General features: G+C 39.9%; 1 protein-coding gene across 8 annotated transcripts in view; it reads left to right on the top strand.

Moving 5' to 3' along the window:
- Positions 1–1,584: 1,584 nt before the first annotated feature.
- Positions 1,585–15,591, top strand: part of LOC121880031 (tyrosine-protein phosphatase non-receptor type 11-like) — a 118,252-nt gene continuing 104,245 nt past the window's right edge. Inside the window, exon 1 of one of the 8 annotated variants that reach the window (XM_042387012.1) lies at positions 1,585–1,733. The gene's annotated coding sequence lies outside the window, so the exon portion shown is untranslated. Of the gene's footprint in view, positions 2,243–15,591 lie in introns of all 8 variants that reach the window. The other 7 variants (XM_042387020.1, XM_042387021.1, XM_042387013.1 and 4 more) reach the window with 7 other exon arrangements.

Raw genomic sequence — 15,591 nt, 5'->3', positions numbered from 1 at the left:
AATACTATTGAGAAAATGAAGGGGTATAAGATAAAAATAAAGGTTAAAGAGGCGTGACAGTAATGGTAACCGGTATTAAAGGGTGTGGGAGCTTTATTGTGACGTGTGTCGTAGGAGTGTAGGGACATACAACACACAAGTGTGCCACACAGTATAGGTATATGTAGTCACTTGTGCGTACACTCTCCCTTCATTCATATTTATTTCTCGTGTTTATGTTATAACAGTATAAGCTGTGTTCCACAATAATATATAGAATCGAGAGTAACCCACACCATTAGCTATCGTTCACTGTCTCATCAGCTATATGTCCATGTACGTATACCAACTCGACACCTTCTCTCCAATCATGCACGCACACAACTGACTTCTGGATGTCCTACCTTTTTTTACAGGGATTAGCCCACCCGGGCACAAGTCACTGACTCACAGTACCCAGTACAGTCACCAGCTTAATGTATAACTTTGTATTGAGTAGAGTGTCATTCACCAAAATTATATAGAAATCAACTTAAATTTCGTCTGGAGTGGTTTCACTTTAATGAATGTATCTCGTGATTGGGATTTATATTATACAGGGTGGACGAAAAATAACTGACATACAACTCTGTAGAAACCAACCTGTGTGTCAGTTACTTCTCGCCCACCCTTTGTGTATGTGTGTATATACAGCAGTTATAAACTGAAAAATAGAAATGGCGTGATACACACAGTATAGTACCGTATACAATATAATCTATAATGACAAGGGGGGGGGGGGTATTCAGCAAATTCTCCTAGTCTTGAGGTCCGTTATAGTCATAGATGGTGCTTTATTAGAATTTATGAGTTAGGGTGCTAGTAGATGATAAACATGAATTAACTATACTTCATGAGTGGTTCCTAGTGTGTAAGATTGATAAGTATTTCTTAGATAAGTGATATTCATGTCATGTGTTCGTGAGTGATACCATTCTAGAATGTATGCTGGAATTATTTTGTGGGGGGAATGCTAAGGCAGGGATTCGCTTAATGTTCGTCAGTACGAGGTAAAGTGAATTGGGACTGTGATAGTGGAGTTGCAAATTCTTAGGCCAGTATTACCTCGTGGGTGATGAAAGCCATCATCCGTGTCGTAACGCACTGTGATATCCCTGCCATTAATGTGTACCCGTTTTTGTTTTTTATAATACATAAGTTTAATACCACAGATGTCATATTAGAAATCTACTTGGGGCTTTTATTTAATCCTAATTCCAGAAACACCAGTCCCGGATTTTGTTTTCGTATTCTGAGGGCGTCTTCCACTGCACTTAATTCAAACTCCAATAAGAAACGATAGGTTGAATATATATATATATATATATATATAGAGAGAGAGAGAGAGAGAGGTGGGTGTGTGTTTTGTAAATTAAACCAGAAGGATGCAATGTAATTCGCACATAAACAGTGAAGGTTGCTGATGGTGAGCAGTTGTTAGGAGTAGAGAGTGAGTGTGTGGTGGTGGTGGGGAGGTTGGGAGGTGATTGTGCCAGTTAAGATTCATCACTGCTGCCTCTCCCCCCACCTCCCACCACCTCTTACTCACTACGCCCTACCCTCACTCAGCAACCTACCCACCCACCCGGCCCACCAGCCACTTGCAGTGCTCGCCGTTCCCCACTGGTCACGGTGCCCCTCCGTACAACTAGTTACATTTGGTGTTTCTCCTCTTTTGGTCACGTCTGTGTTTGGCACTGCAGTTAACGTACAAAGTAAATTTTATTGCCGAGTCGGCGTGTGGAGTGAATCGCAATGCTGTGTCAAGTGATTCGTATCGCTTAGTCAAGTGAATCATATTGTTAAATGAATTTGTTTAGTGATTCGAATTGATGAATTTAATGAATGAATTGTAATGTTAAATTGATCCGTGGAGTGATCCTTATATATATATGAATCACTCCACGGAGATATTGGCTGAGGAGTGATTTTATTGCTAAATTGACCCGTGCTGTAAGGTCCAGTTGACGACCACACGCACATACAGTACATATTCTCACCGTATGTCATGAAAATGGACTAAAACTTTGTAAGGGTATAGTAAAGGATGGTGAAGCGGACAGAGTTAGTGGTAGTCGTGTTGGGTGGGTGGCAGTGTGACGTATCCTGACACTAGGGGTTGGTGAAGTATCTCCAAGGGCGGACTAAGGGCCTCATGATCCCCAAGTGCAATATACTCGAGGTGTATGTGTCCCCCCCCTCCCCCAACACACTCATGAGAAAGGTATAGTATGTGTGTGTTTGTGTTTTCGTCAAGGGCGGGGGAGGGGGGGTAAAAGAGGAATCTATCCCCGTCTCAAGTGGGGATGTACCCTCCCCTCCCATGAACTTGGCAAGTTGATATGACTCATTTGGACAAATGGGAGTGTGATAGCAAAAGAAACAAACGAAGGTTGGTAGTTTTACTATTGACACGTGTTTCGACCTTAAAGTCTTCCTCAGAAAATATATAGGTCGAAACTCGTGTCTACAGTAAAATTCCCAACGTCGGCTTGTGTTTCCTTTGTTATTTACCACATTGCCAAGTAGAGTTTAAAAGTTGCATGTACCTTTATATTACATATTGTTATTGTTGAAATAAAAAACTCGTTTTGTGAAATTAAAATGCAGAAAAGGATTTTGTTCACTTGGTGTATACAGTATAGGTGCGTGTGATTTTTTTTTTATTAAATAAACCCTAGAAAATAATATTTTGATACTTTAATTTAATATACTTTGATCAAGAGAAAGGCTCTCTCTTTGTTAGTTAAATCTCAAATGTCGTTTTTTTGCGCCCCTCCGGAGGGGGGCTGAGACTGATTTTTCATAACTAAGGCAGTTGAAACCCCGAACACTTCAACAACAGCAGCAATTTAAGCCTAATTATATCTATGATTCATTCGTTAGTAGGTGAAATTTCTAGATGGGAAATAGATTTTAATACATGTTACAATAAATGTACTCAAAATAAGAATGTTCCCGTAGGACGTGTTGTGTGTGAAACTGCGGTCTCTCTTGGGAGTGTGGTGAAAATCTTACTCAGTGGGAAAATAAAAGACCCCGTGGAATGTTGTGTAGTGAGGCAAATTGCGTCTTGATAGAGACTAGTTAAGTACTACACTCTAACCCTCACCATTAACCCCCACCTTCCTCCCCCTCTCTCACTGGTTGAGGGAGGGGGAGGAAGGTGGGGTGAGCATCAACTCCCACTCACATCACCCTCCCCCACCCGCTCCACGCTCCATTCCCCACACCTACCCGCTCCACTCTCCCCTTCCCCTCTTTTCCCCTGTCCCTCCCATCACTTACTATAAACTGAACTGAAATGTGGCACCTAAATGGATAGTTGGAGGTATATTTTTTGTGTATAACAGTCTGTGTTGCCACATATTGCATTTTTAAGTGCTTTGTTTTCCTTGTGTGTTGGACGTCGACATTTTTCGTAAAGCAATGGCATGTTATCAGTCACCAATTCAGGAAGAAAGAAAAACAAAATTGTTCATAAGTATGTGGGTAGCAGACACTTATTATAATTTAGGGGTTACAACCAAGTTAGTGCGGGACTGGTTCATATTACAGATGTGATTCTCAGTGTGACTCATTGGTCATCTGGCTCTTGTGTTGTACGGAAATTTACCAAACTTAAAACCAAATCGTTTCAGGCTAATATCATGACAGTACGTAGGCCGATATGCATTGTGTTTAAAGTATAGTATTTAATCTAGTTCGAGAGAAACCATGGTGTAATGGCCAGCATCCTCGCCTCGCAACGGAGCGGACCCGAGTTCGATCCTCGGGCCAGGTTGAAACTTTGGGTAAGTTTCTTTACGCCATTTGACTGTCTACCCAGCAGTAATTGGGAAACTGGATGTTAATCTATTTGCGGATGGTATTCCGGGATAATGGTTAGCCAGTGCAGTTGGCGAGTTGTTCAGTCATCTCGGACTATTCTTTGACACTGGGTCATGCAGCTCGTTAACTTGGGGTGTGGTTGTTGTGTTGGCGACAGCTTCTACACCTTAACAAATTCACGCCAAGGAGGCCCTTGGGCCGGCCATCCTCGATTTTGAGGGGCTTCCATTATTATTATACCTGGTATATTTGGCCTGCATTTTTTTTTTTACCACACCTCGGTATTATTTGTCATTCAAAGGGGTCTATGTCAGTTCCATCATCGTCCTAACCTAAGACGGTGTGCCGCCATGTTCTGTAAGACATGTTTCGTGCATTGCTGGAGTGATTGTTGTTGATGTACTGTACTGTACCATGGTTCGCTGTCACCCGTTTCTTCCCAACTTATTTATTATCATTGTCTTGTGTAGTCAGTTCTTTGACAACATGAGAATCCCAGCTGCGAACTTTCAAGTCTTTCTTCCTCGTGTAGCTTATCGTCTTTAATCGTGGATTGCAAAGTTCTGCCAAATTTCTCAGCAGAGATTTATAACCCACCCTCTTTGCAATATTTCAACAACGCCTCAACTTATTTATTTCAAACCTACAAATCATATGTCGTGGTGTTTTGCCTTTTTCGCACTTCATCTTGTGTATCTTCTTTGACTTTTGTTATTACGGTAACTTGACGAAACACTTTAATGTACAGTATGTCTAATTATGCACTTTTAACAACCTGACGCACAGTTTTTGATGGCCTTCCTTTAAACTTCTGTACGCACATGTAAGATCATTACGTATATTGCTTCTTATATCATATTATTGTAACATGGGACACCACTTCGTGAATATGTATTAAAACCTCCCAACCTCAGAGCACAAGGGGTGTCTCTTTCCATCTTTTGGTTTGGAGACAAAATACGTATCTTTAAAGTAAAGATAAATCACCAGCACCGCGCTATGTATTATAACTGATTATTTAGTAATTACCACGTTTAGCTGCAGCGAACAAAAATGTATGATTGTCTTGGGGATAGTAATGAAGTAACAGTGTGCGGGTTTTTGTGTTGGCCTACATCGCCCCCGTAGCTGTCAGCAAAATGGTAAATATGTGTAGGAACAAGTTCTTTATTTTAATACATATTATGGGGGGGCGGGGGGAAGCCGAGGAAGAAACTTGTGTAATGTGTTATACATCCTGTTTGTGACATTAGGAGGACGTGATCTTTGTGATTAATGATACGTTGTCCCCCAGCAGTTAACAACACGTAACACACAAAAGTTGGCGAGTTTTGCACATACTCGTTATACAAGGCATTTACGTAAACTGCGACCAAGTCATATTTGATGAGGAATTCCAAAACTTGCTATCAGAACACCTGGGAACTCTGAATAAAGAATTGTCATGTTATTTTCCACATGTACTCCAGACACCCTGTATCTTAATTCGGAATCCGTTTAGGTCCGATTTTGTCTTAAGCAGTGTTAGAATCTTCACCCCCCTTACATCCATATATGTACAAGACAGTATGTATGAGACTTTTTATCTCTGCTTCTTAGAAAATCAAAAGTAAGAAGTTGGTGAAAGTGTTGGTGGTGACTACTCTGTATACAGTATATATAAAAAGGGGGTTGTTTAACAGGACATAAGTCAGTATTTATTTGTTTAGGTATTTGTTTATTCTGATAATATTAACTTGAATTACTCTCAAGTTGTCTTGATGTGTTTTCTATAGCCAGTAACCCCAGTTCCCTCAATTCCTCCAATTTTCTGGATTTCGTAAATACTTGATCATAAATTAGGATCTCAATAACTGTGGAAAGGGTGAAATTGGTCGTCATCGAAAAAAAGTTGGGAACATCTGTACATTAGTCAATATACTATATCCCTATTGGAGATGTTCAGTCGTGTCCCCCCCTCAGCGTTCCGAAACTCAAGAGGAAGAATTTGGGTAAAGTGACAGCGAAGATTCGAGTCTGAACGGGGAACTTTATCAAAATGGGCTTCAGAATACAGTATAAGACACGGTAAGTGTAGTACAACTTTTTTCTTTGGATGTGCCTACTGAAAATTTACATTTCATAATGGTTAGCAAGGACGCTGTTAGCTGATATATTGGATATCGGATATTACCATATTTGAGCATATGAGATGAAGAGGAGTGTTATCAGAGCTTGGCGCTCGAGGCTAGTGGCGTGGGCTACGCCACTACAGGATGCGGCGCGCGCTGCGCTCCATCCTGTTGTGTGACTATCAGTCCATCATCCTCCATCCTGACGTTACTTCATGTTACACATGCTACCCATGTCATTTATTTTGCCTTAAGACATAATGTTGTTGAAGACTTTTCTTCAAAGATCAAAGTTTAGTTTTAATATTACTTGATTAGTTACCTTTGAATGTTCAAATTACAAATAATATAATGTTCAATTAAATACGTTTTATAAATTGTATGGAGGTTCTAAAGTAGTTTATAATAAAATTTGGTTTTGAAGGAGTAATTGGGGAAAATATGGTCCCAGAAATGTATTTACACTTAAACCGACTGCAGTTTTATTTGGTTCTTGTAACCCATCAGCGAAATACTGAAAGTATAAACCGAAAATGAAACAAATAATTACTTAAATTAACCGGGATTAGTAGAAAGTCATGTTCTGGATGTATGTTGAAGGCGATTGGAATTTTATAAAAAGAAAGACCGCTATCCTGCCGCTGTCCTGACTAACTCTTCTAGTACATCCTTCTGGTCCTTAACCAAAAACATCTGTAGTAACTTCTGCACTCCCTCTTTTCCTCCTCTCTTCCGACCTGATAACTCTATAGCCAACTCTACCCCTGACAAAGACAATCTCTTTGGCACCCTTTTCTCCTCTTAACTCCACCTTAGACGATTCAACTCTACCCTCCTACTCCTGCTCCTCCTACTTATCCTATTCACTTTCCAATAGTCTCCACTCGTAGGGTTGCTGGTGTGTTATACAGGTTGGATGTGAGTAAGGCGCATGGTCCGGACGGAATACCCCCTCGTGTTCTGAGGGAGTGTGCTGAAATTCTGGCTCCTGTGCTTGCTCGCTTTTTTCTCCTTGCCTCCGAACCCAAACTTTTCCTTCTTCTTGGAAGCAAGCCTCGGTTCAGCCCATCCTGAAGAAGGGTGACCATTCTAATCCCTCTAACTATCGTCCCATTGCCCTAACTTCATCCCTTTCTAAGATTTTCTCCGTCAACTTGAACGCCATTCTCTTTTGTCGGATCGCCAGTATGGCTTTCACCAGGCGAAATCTACTGGTGATCTGCTCTCCTGCTGCACCCATCTTTTTGTCATCCTCTCTTAGGGTTTATGGGGAAACTTTCGTCGTGGCCCTCGACACCTCCAAAGCATTTGACAGGGTATGGCACAAGTCTTTGCTTTCTAAACTTCCCTCTTATGGGTTGTCTCTCTAACTTTTAGCTTCCTTGAGAACCAATCCATAGCAGTTGTTGTCGAGGGATCGATCTCTCGCTCTCTCTCCACTAATAGTGGTGTTTCACAGGGTTCTGTTCTTTCATCTCCTCTCTTCCTTCTTTTTATCAATGAGTTACTTCACACTGACAAATTCGATCCACTCTTCTTCAAATTTTTCCCTTCCCCTAATTCTCAAACTAAATCTGTTTTTAGAGCTGATATTACTTCATCTATCAATGCGGATCTGTGCAGCATCTCCCAATGGGGAGGTAGAAACTTGGTTAAATTCAATAGTAACAAAACACAGTATTTACCAATTACACTTTTCAAAATAGAAGATCTCCCACCTATCACATTTCAGAACGCAATCATCTGCCAAATTCTAACATAGATATGCTAGGTCTCGCCATTTCTTCTATGTCATGGAAGCCACACATCCACAACATTACTGAAGCTGCTTCCCGAAAGCTGGGAATGCTGTACAGATGCCGCAGCTACTTCACTCCTGAGCAGTTGCTTCATGTATATAAGGGATTCATTCGTCCTAACTTGGAGTACTGCTCTCATATCTGGGGTGGCTCTTCTTCTGTCCAACTGTTAGATAGGGTGGAATCAAAGGCATTTCGTCTTATTAACTCTTTTCCTTGAGTTGATAAGCTCTCTTCCCTTTCTCTTCGTCGCCATGTTGCTTCACTCTCTCTTTTACAGGTACTTTAACGGGCAATGTTCTGTGGATTTGGCATCCTGTGTACCGCCGGCAAGGCCGTGGGCTCGTAACACTTGTCTTGTCCTTGGTGCCCACCGTTTCTGTGTAGATGTCGGTCACACTAAATAACGCGCTATGTAGTACACCCTTCTTTCCTCACACAGCCAAACTGTGGAATGCTCTGCCTTCTGCGTTTCCATACTCTTACAATCTGTCTCACTTTAAAAAGCTGGTTTTCCGGCAGCTTCGTGGTGTAGATTAATATAGTATTTTTCTCAATTTTAATTTATTTTTACTCTTATTTTTTCGCCCCCCAGGCTCCATTGTGACTATGACCTGTGCCCGGTTGGGCTGTTCCCCCCCCAAAAAAAAAATAATAAATAAATAAAATAAGATAAAATAAAAAGATTAACTTTGGGATTTCAACAATATTAATTGCACTGGGTGGAAATTGACACATAACTATGTAATATATAATCGCTAATTGGTCTTAGGAGGTTTTCCTCGTTACTGCTGTGTTGTTAAATGTATGTGCTGTGAAACTTATGACACAGTATCCTGACGCTTCCTTACTCATATTTTACGAGACTTTATAGTACAGCACTTTTTATTTAAAAAGATTGTGTACTGTAGATCAGGGGTTCCAAAGAATTTTCGTTTTGTGGTCCTCCCGACAAAGTATGAAAACCTCCGGTGCCCCATCTACATCTTCCTTCGACGAAACAAAGTAACGTCGCTTGAAGGAGCAGGCTGGATATGAGATTTTTCTATTTTATTATTTTAATAATTTATTAATATTAGTTGTACAGTATCAATAGCTACAGGGACAACATAACATAGAACTGCCACACAAGAAAACAGTATGAAAAGATTCCAAGTCATGGATATGTGAAAAATAAAAACCTCTTATGTGTCTGCAGTAACTGCAGACAACTCGACAACAACTGGGGTAAAATTTTATTATTGATTAGCAAAATTAGCTCATTAGCCTTATTAATTTGGTTCAAATTACTCCATGGCTCCCCGCCAGGTGGGCCACACTAGAAGCTCCAAGTGTTGAGGCATATAGGATCAGTGCCTGCTGTACATGTGTGCAACTACGGGTAATATTTGTAATGATTTTGGTTATGTTCATTTACACTTCTTTGGTTACTGCAGATTATGCATTCTTCATAATCAGTGATTAATTTTTATTGTAAACTAATTATAAGTCCTGATTAATCATGATCAGGCAGTAGCTTTCGCGGGCTGCTGCTCCTAAACATTAAATATCTCGTAAAATGTGTTCTGTGAAAGAACTATTTATGTCAATCCAACATAACACCTTCCTGTTATCAATGATCCATGTCTTCAGTATGGTGCCTAATTTACACTTTAGCAGAGTAAATTAGCCAAATTTCTACCTCCTACTATTTTGTTATCGTACGAAATTGATAATAGCATTCTCAAATGCGTTTGTTCGAAGCAAGGCTAACAAAGTGCTAAGGTTCATATACTTGCATAGGACTGATGTATGTATGGGTCAGAAGCGTGGACACTTTCAGCAAACACCAGAAAGAGGTTGGAGGCCTTTGAAATGTGGTGTTAGAGGCGAATGTTAAGAATAAATTACACTGACGGGAAAACAAGTGAAGTACTAATATTAGCAAAAACTATAAGAAAAATACTAAAAATGTACATAAAAAGAAAAATGAGATACAGTACGTACTTTGGATATCAACTGTGTATAATTTGGGATGAGGGGTTAATAACAGAAATGGTAATGGGCAAGGTTGAGGGTAGGAGGGCCAGGGGAAGGCAGAGACTGGGATGGACGAATGAAATTAAAAACTGGGTCCCCAGAAAGATATAAAATCTTGGAGGATTGGTTAAAAACAGCCCGAGAATGGTTGGATTAGAGGACTGTGGTCGCCAACCCTCAGATATGACGACGGTACTCTGATTGAGTAAACTGGTCAAGCAAGAATGGATATCGGTACCCAAGAAACTATTCAGAGGAGGGTGGCAGTTGAAACATTGAGTATAGAGATTGATTAAGAAAACTTAATTTGAATTCTCTGGAGAGGCGATATGATTGTAGTGTATAAATGGAAGATGGGGTTAAATGAAGGTGATATAACTAAGGTAATTAAACCATCAAACTAAGAACGTACACGCAGCAATGATTTTAAATTAGACAACTTTAGTTTTGGCGTGAAGCAGATAAACATCGGTTTGGAAATATAGTAGATGAGTGGAACAAATTATCAAACACCATCATAAACTCCAATTCACTGGGAAACTTCAAACATAGGTTGGACAGATATATAACCATTAGGGGTTGGGTGTAAACGGGATTGCCTAGTATGAGCCAAATGACCCGCATCAGTTTCCTCCATTCTTATGTTCTTAAAACACTGGGAAAGTGTAAGAAATTAGCTGATTAATATATTTATCTACCCAACCAGACAATGTTTCGGAATAATTTAATATTAAGATTGACCCTGAGACCAGGAAGTGTTTATACCTCGCATATCATTGGGCCACCCCTTGATAATATATAAATATTTTCACCTCTTTAATTTATATATAATAGTAGATTCTTCAGTAACAAATTTCAATTACTCCATCGTATGAACTCTTAAGGCTTAATATGAAAAATTAGCATTATAGAAGACATCAGCATCATTGGACGGGTCCATCATGTTAACAGATCTACAGTAGTATGGTAGCGTTTCATTGGAAGTGGAGTTGTTCCCTGAGGAAGATTACTGAAAGTGAAACCATTGAATATTAAGCACAAAATCAGTTTTCAACAATGTATAAGGAGATCTGTCAAATATCAAGCGACTAAATAATTTTTTTTTGTCTGCCACATTTCTGATATCACATTTCAAAACATTTATATAAAACATTGGCTTAAACATTGTTGATTTGGCTGCTTTATGTTTATCCCGTGTTAGATTCAACACGAGAAGAATACTTTTTACTTTTTTATTTTAGATTTTCAGTCTGACCATCTGTAACTTCTCACGTTCGGTTTATGAAAAACTACTTTGTCAGCACCACGTCTGACATATAAGTCGTCCAAAATGACTTTCATTACTTTAAATATAACAGTATTTAATACATAATTATTTCCGAATTTGTCGAAACTTATGGGAATGTTCCCTCAATGGCTTCCTTTCAAACTTGTGTCCAACGTCAGCGTTTTATATCCCAGAGACGTGAAGACGTCGTAGACCATTTGTTTTTCTCAAGAGATTGCCAGCAGAGTTGTACAGTCTAAGAAACAAATATCTTCACAAGTTTTGTTGAATACATCCAGTAAAAGTTGCGTCACCCGGCGCACTCATCTGTGTACAGTTGTTAAAAATTATATTACTGCGCTTAAACAACGAAGGACTTTAAGCGCAGAAAAATGTTAATGACCTGTCCAACAACGATAGAAAATTATGAGAGAAAGAACTCTGTGTTGAAACTAAAATATACAGAATACATTGAGTAACGTTGTAAGCATATATACAAGTTATGAAATTCATGATGCTTATTCAAGCATAAATGTTAGACAGATGAACGTGGCATGAAAATATAAAAGTATTTATGCTCATATATTTGTAAGTAGAGGGAGAGATATATGAAACCGTTAAAGCCACTGGGAACTTTCATGTGAGAGATGTGCCTGTTTTCCCAAAGCCGGGGCCTCAATTATCTGTGCTGGTTTTAACGGGGCCACTCTGAAATCAGCCTCCACAAACAGCCTGGCACGTTCTCGCTCTCTGGAAGTCCTTGTACTGCTGGGAGTACGATTACCTCAGTTTAGGAACCCTTGTATTTACAGTAGACTGATTCTCTGAGGCAGTAAATTTACATTATTCTTAATTTATGGAAATTAATATTTATAAAATAAATCACAGGCAAATGACATATTGAAGGAGATATGGAGAAATAAATAAATATTTAGATTGCATAAGAAAGATAGAACCTGTGCAGTATAAGAAAGAGGATAGCAGATAGAGGTGAAATGTCAACAATTGGAGGGAAGATATTGGTTATCATCTTATACCCACGCCAGGCTTGAGTGTAGTGATAACCACCACAGGAAATATGCTTACGTCAACTGATACCACCGTGTAGCTCCCACCAGGCCACCACCGTGTAGCTCCCACCACCGCGTAGCTCCCACCACCGTGTAGCTCCCACCTCCGTGTAGCTCCCACCATCGTGTAGCTCCCACCATCGTGTAGCTCCCATCACCATGTAGCTCCACCCACCATGTGTTGCTCCCACCTCCGTGTAGCTCCCACCACCGTGTAGCTCGAACCACTGCGTAGCTCCCACCATTGTGTAGCTCCCACCACCGTGTAGCTCCCACCTCCGTGTAGCTCCCACCCCCGTAGCTCCCACCATCGTGTAGCTCCCATCACCGTGTAGCTCCACCCACCATGTGTAGCTCCCACCACCGTGTAGCTCCCACCACCGTGTATCTCCCACCATCGTAGTGTAGCTCCCACCACCGTGTAGCTCCCACCACCGTGTATCTCCCACCATCGTAGTGTAGCTCCCACCACCGTGTAGCTCCCACCACGCCGTAGCTCCACCCACCTTGTGTAGCTCCACCCACCGTGTTGCTCCACCCACCTCATTAACTCTTTCCTTCATTCGTCACCATCAATTAATTTATCTGCTGCTTTATTTACTATTATGCACTTCACTTTTTCGACACATGAAAACTGCATCTAAGGCGAAAAAGCATATCGCCATATAATGCCGTCTCCCGCTCTGAAGTTGCCTGGTTCATGTGTAACTTCTTTATAAGAACAGTATCATAATAGTATCATAATAGTGTATGCTTCTACGTTCGTCTCGTCTTTCCTTGTAACACAGCCAAAGAGAAAGTAGCGACATCTTACTCGTTTGATATCTTGATTAAATTTGTTCTGGTGTCTAAATCATTCACTTTAAAAAAGTTAGTCTTTGTTACTTCTGTAAGAAGTATCACACCTAATTGTAGGCAGATGATGAATCATCCAGTCAATTAATAGTAGCATCGATCTCTTAAATTGATCGGCCTAAAACATGGCGCCATTCAAGAAAACAAAACAGTCAGTCAAGGCATCCTTGGCATCAAGGTCCTACCCAGAAATTTAATAATGGCAGGGCAGTCGGCGGCCCACTACCTTTCTTGACACTGGACACAAGCAGATAAAAACGCGAGGACTTGAGTATAAATGGAGAAGGTCTATGCTCCCTCCCCCTGTGCCCTCTTCCTGTATGGTGTACAGTATTAGTGTCTGGCCACCATATAGCCAGGATGGCCAACATGTGCATGGCCCTGGTCCAGACTCGTTCCATGGCTTATCAGTGCCATTAATGAAAAATTGTTTTCATATTACTAGTCATCTTATAGTCAACAACTCAACTCCCACAATGGTAACTGCTGTTAGCAACCACTGACGTTTTGCTCTTTTTTGTTTACCATGTTCAGGATTTTTCATAATCTCATGATTTGTTATCACGTAATCCCAACATTCAACACACTCGTGAATTATTACGTCAAAGATAATGTCATTCTTTTATCACTGACTTTGAGCCTTGTGCAGGATCACATATACTTACATCTTTAAAGGTATCGTATGTTGAGTTTGCATTTTTATTTTCTAGGTAATGTGAAGCTGATAAAGTAATCTGCTCAGCAGTGGAGCTTTTATAGCAGAGCTTGATAATGTAGTGTTGCGCAATAGGGGGGATAGAAGCCAAGGATGTGTCATTTCATCCCCCGTCACCGCCACCAACCACAGCTTTCAATGCCCGAGTCAATACTGGTATTTTTTTTTTCGCGACCACACTCATTACTGCCACGATTATTATTTACGACCAGTTAGATAGCATTCACCATGTTTTGATATGACAGTTGATACAGACTTTGTTGGTTGTTTGTGACCTAGTAGTGCTTTGTTGTTAAGTGTACGATATTGAGCACGCAGTTTTTATTGTACCTTTGCAGTTGAAGAAAACATTTATTTTGGTGTGTTTTAAACATACGACGGGTCTAGGTATAAGAAGCAAATTACTCATATCCTAGATAATTGGCAAGTGAACAGCAGAGCTGTACAGTATGCAACCAACTGTGGTTAATTTTCGACTGGCGTGGTGCCATTTGTTGGCTTTAAATACCTGAAAAGCAAATTTGTAATAACTGTAGGTAAATTTTGAACAAAATGGTGTACAAACAGTTTACGTTCGATGCCAATGGGTTTCCTCTTCAAGCAAAGACTGAAAACCATGCATCAAGCCTAATCAAATTCAGCTTCTCATAATGTATCCAAAGCTAATTTTTGGCGTCCAGACCCAAAAATGCTAATTAAACTAACAGAACCGAACGACAGTCAACCTAATTAAAAAGCTAAGACCATGTTTTTGTCGATAAGTTTACTGAATTTAATGTAAGTAGAGCTGTCATAAGAGAGTTAAACATTATTAACGTGTAATAACCTACGAGTATAGATACCTTGGCTAGTTTGTCTTCAGTCTGATTCACTTGATTGTTCATTCATATGGGTGACCAGGCTCGATGTTCTTGAGAAAGTAGACCATTTATAAAAGAACGATTATTATGTAAAATCGATAGTGAGGCGACCCCCTTTTACTGGCGGTGTTACGGGAGTTCTCCAAACTTTTATAACGTGTGGGAAATCCTGCCCAGCTCTTAAGTTTACCTGTTGTTCTTGTTGCTTTTTGTGTGCATGATCACCACGGACGTTTTATATTAGGTTTATGCGTCGGCACATGCCCTTGTTTTACTGATTATATTATGCATGCGTAGATCATATATACCATTCCTGTTATTGTATTTAAAAAAATATATTGCAATTTATTTGTTTCGTGAAAGAAATTTCAAGAAGAAAGGCCGGGGGGTGATCAGTGTTACCCAGCATGACAAGATAACAAGGTCACACATCCGGTGAAAATTTTATCTCAATTGGACGTAAAACCCTCTGGATTAACTAACAGTGTCGGACCACTCTTAGGCAAGAGACAAACAAGGGAATTACAGTGTTCACTATTAACTAATTAATGCCAGTAAGATATAATATATGGTTCTGATGAAGATTACGAACCCAGATGACTTGTAATGATTAAACGCCCTAATAGTGTACTAACCCAACCCCTCCGTGTAGCATGAAGATTAGGAACACTTGTTTATTCTACCTTAAATGTGATAAAATGTATTTCATGAAATATAAGATGTAATTCGATTGATATACTAAAATTTTCTTTTGAAAACAAAAAATAGTAGAAATTTTGAGGAAACCAGATGCAATAATGTATGGTACGAGAGCTGCTGCGCCACATGACAGTGAATGAACCACAGCATATCATTCACAGTACAGTGCCAGAAAAATATGACAAGTGACACGCCAGAAAAACATCTAAACAACAAGGATTTCTTTGTCTGGAAATTTGGTGCTGTTCAGGGATTATTGTCATGTAGAGAGATTATTACAGGAACAGTCTACCTTTGAGTGAAGTTAATTTGGGTAATTACATTCTTTGTGTTCTGGATGACTCGGA

This window comes from Homarus americanus, unplaced genomic scaffold (genome assembly GCF_018991925.1).
Source record: "Homarus americanus isolate GMGI-L3 unplaced genomic scaffold, GMGI_Hamer_2.0 scaffold30108, whole genome shotgun sequence".
Lineage (NCBI taxonomy): Eukaryota > Metazoa > Arthropoda > Malacostraca > Decapoda > Nephropidae > Homarus > Homarus americanus.
The sequence above is the reverse complement of the archived record's forward strand: the minus strand, read 5'-3'. Positions and strand labels throughout refer to the sequence as shown.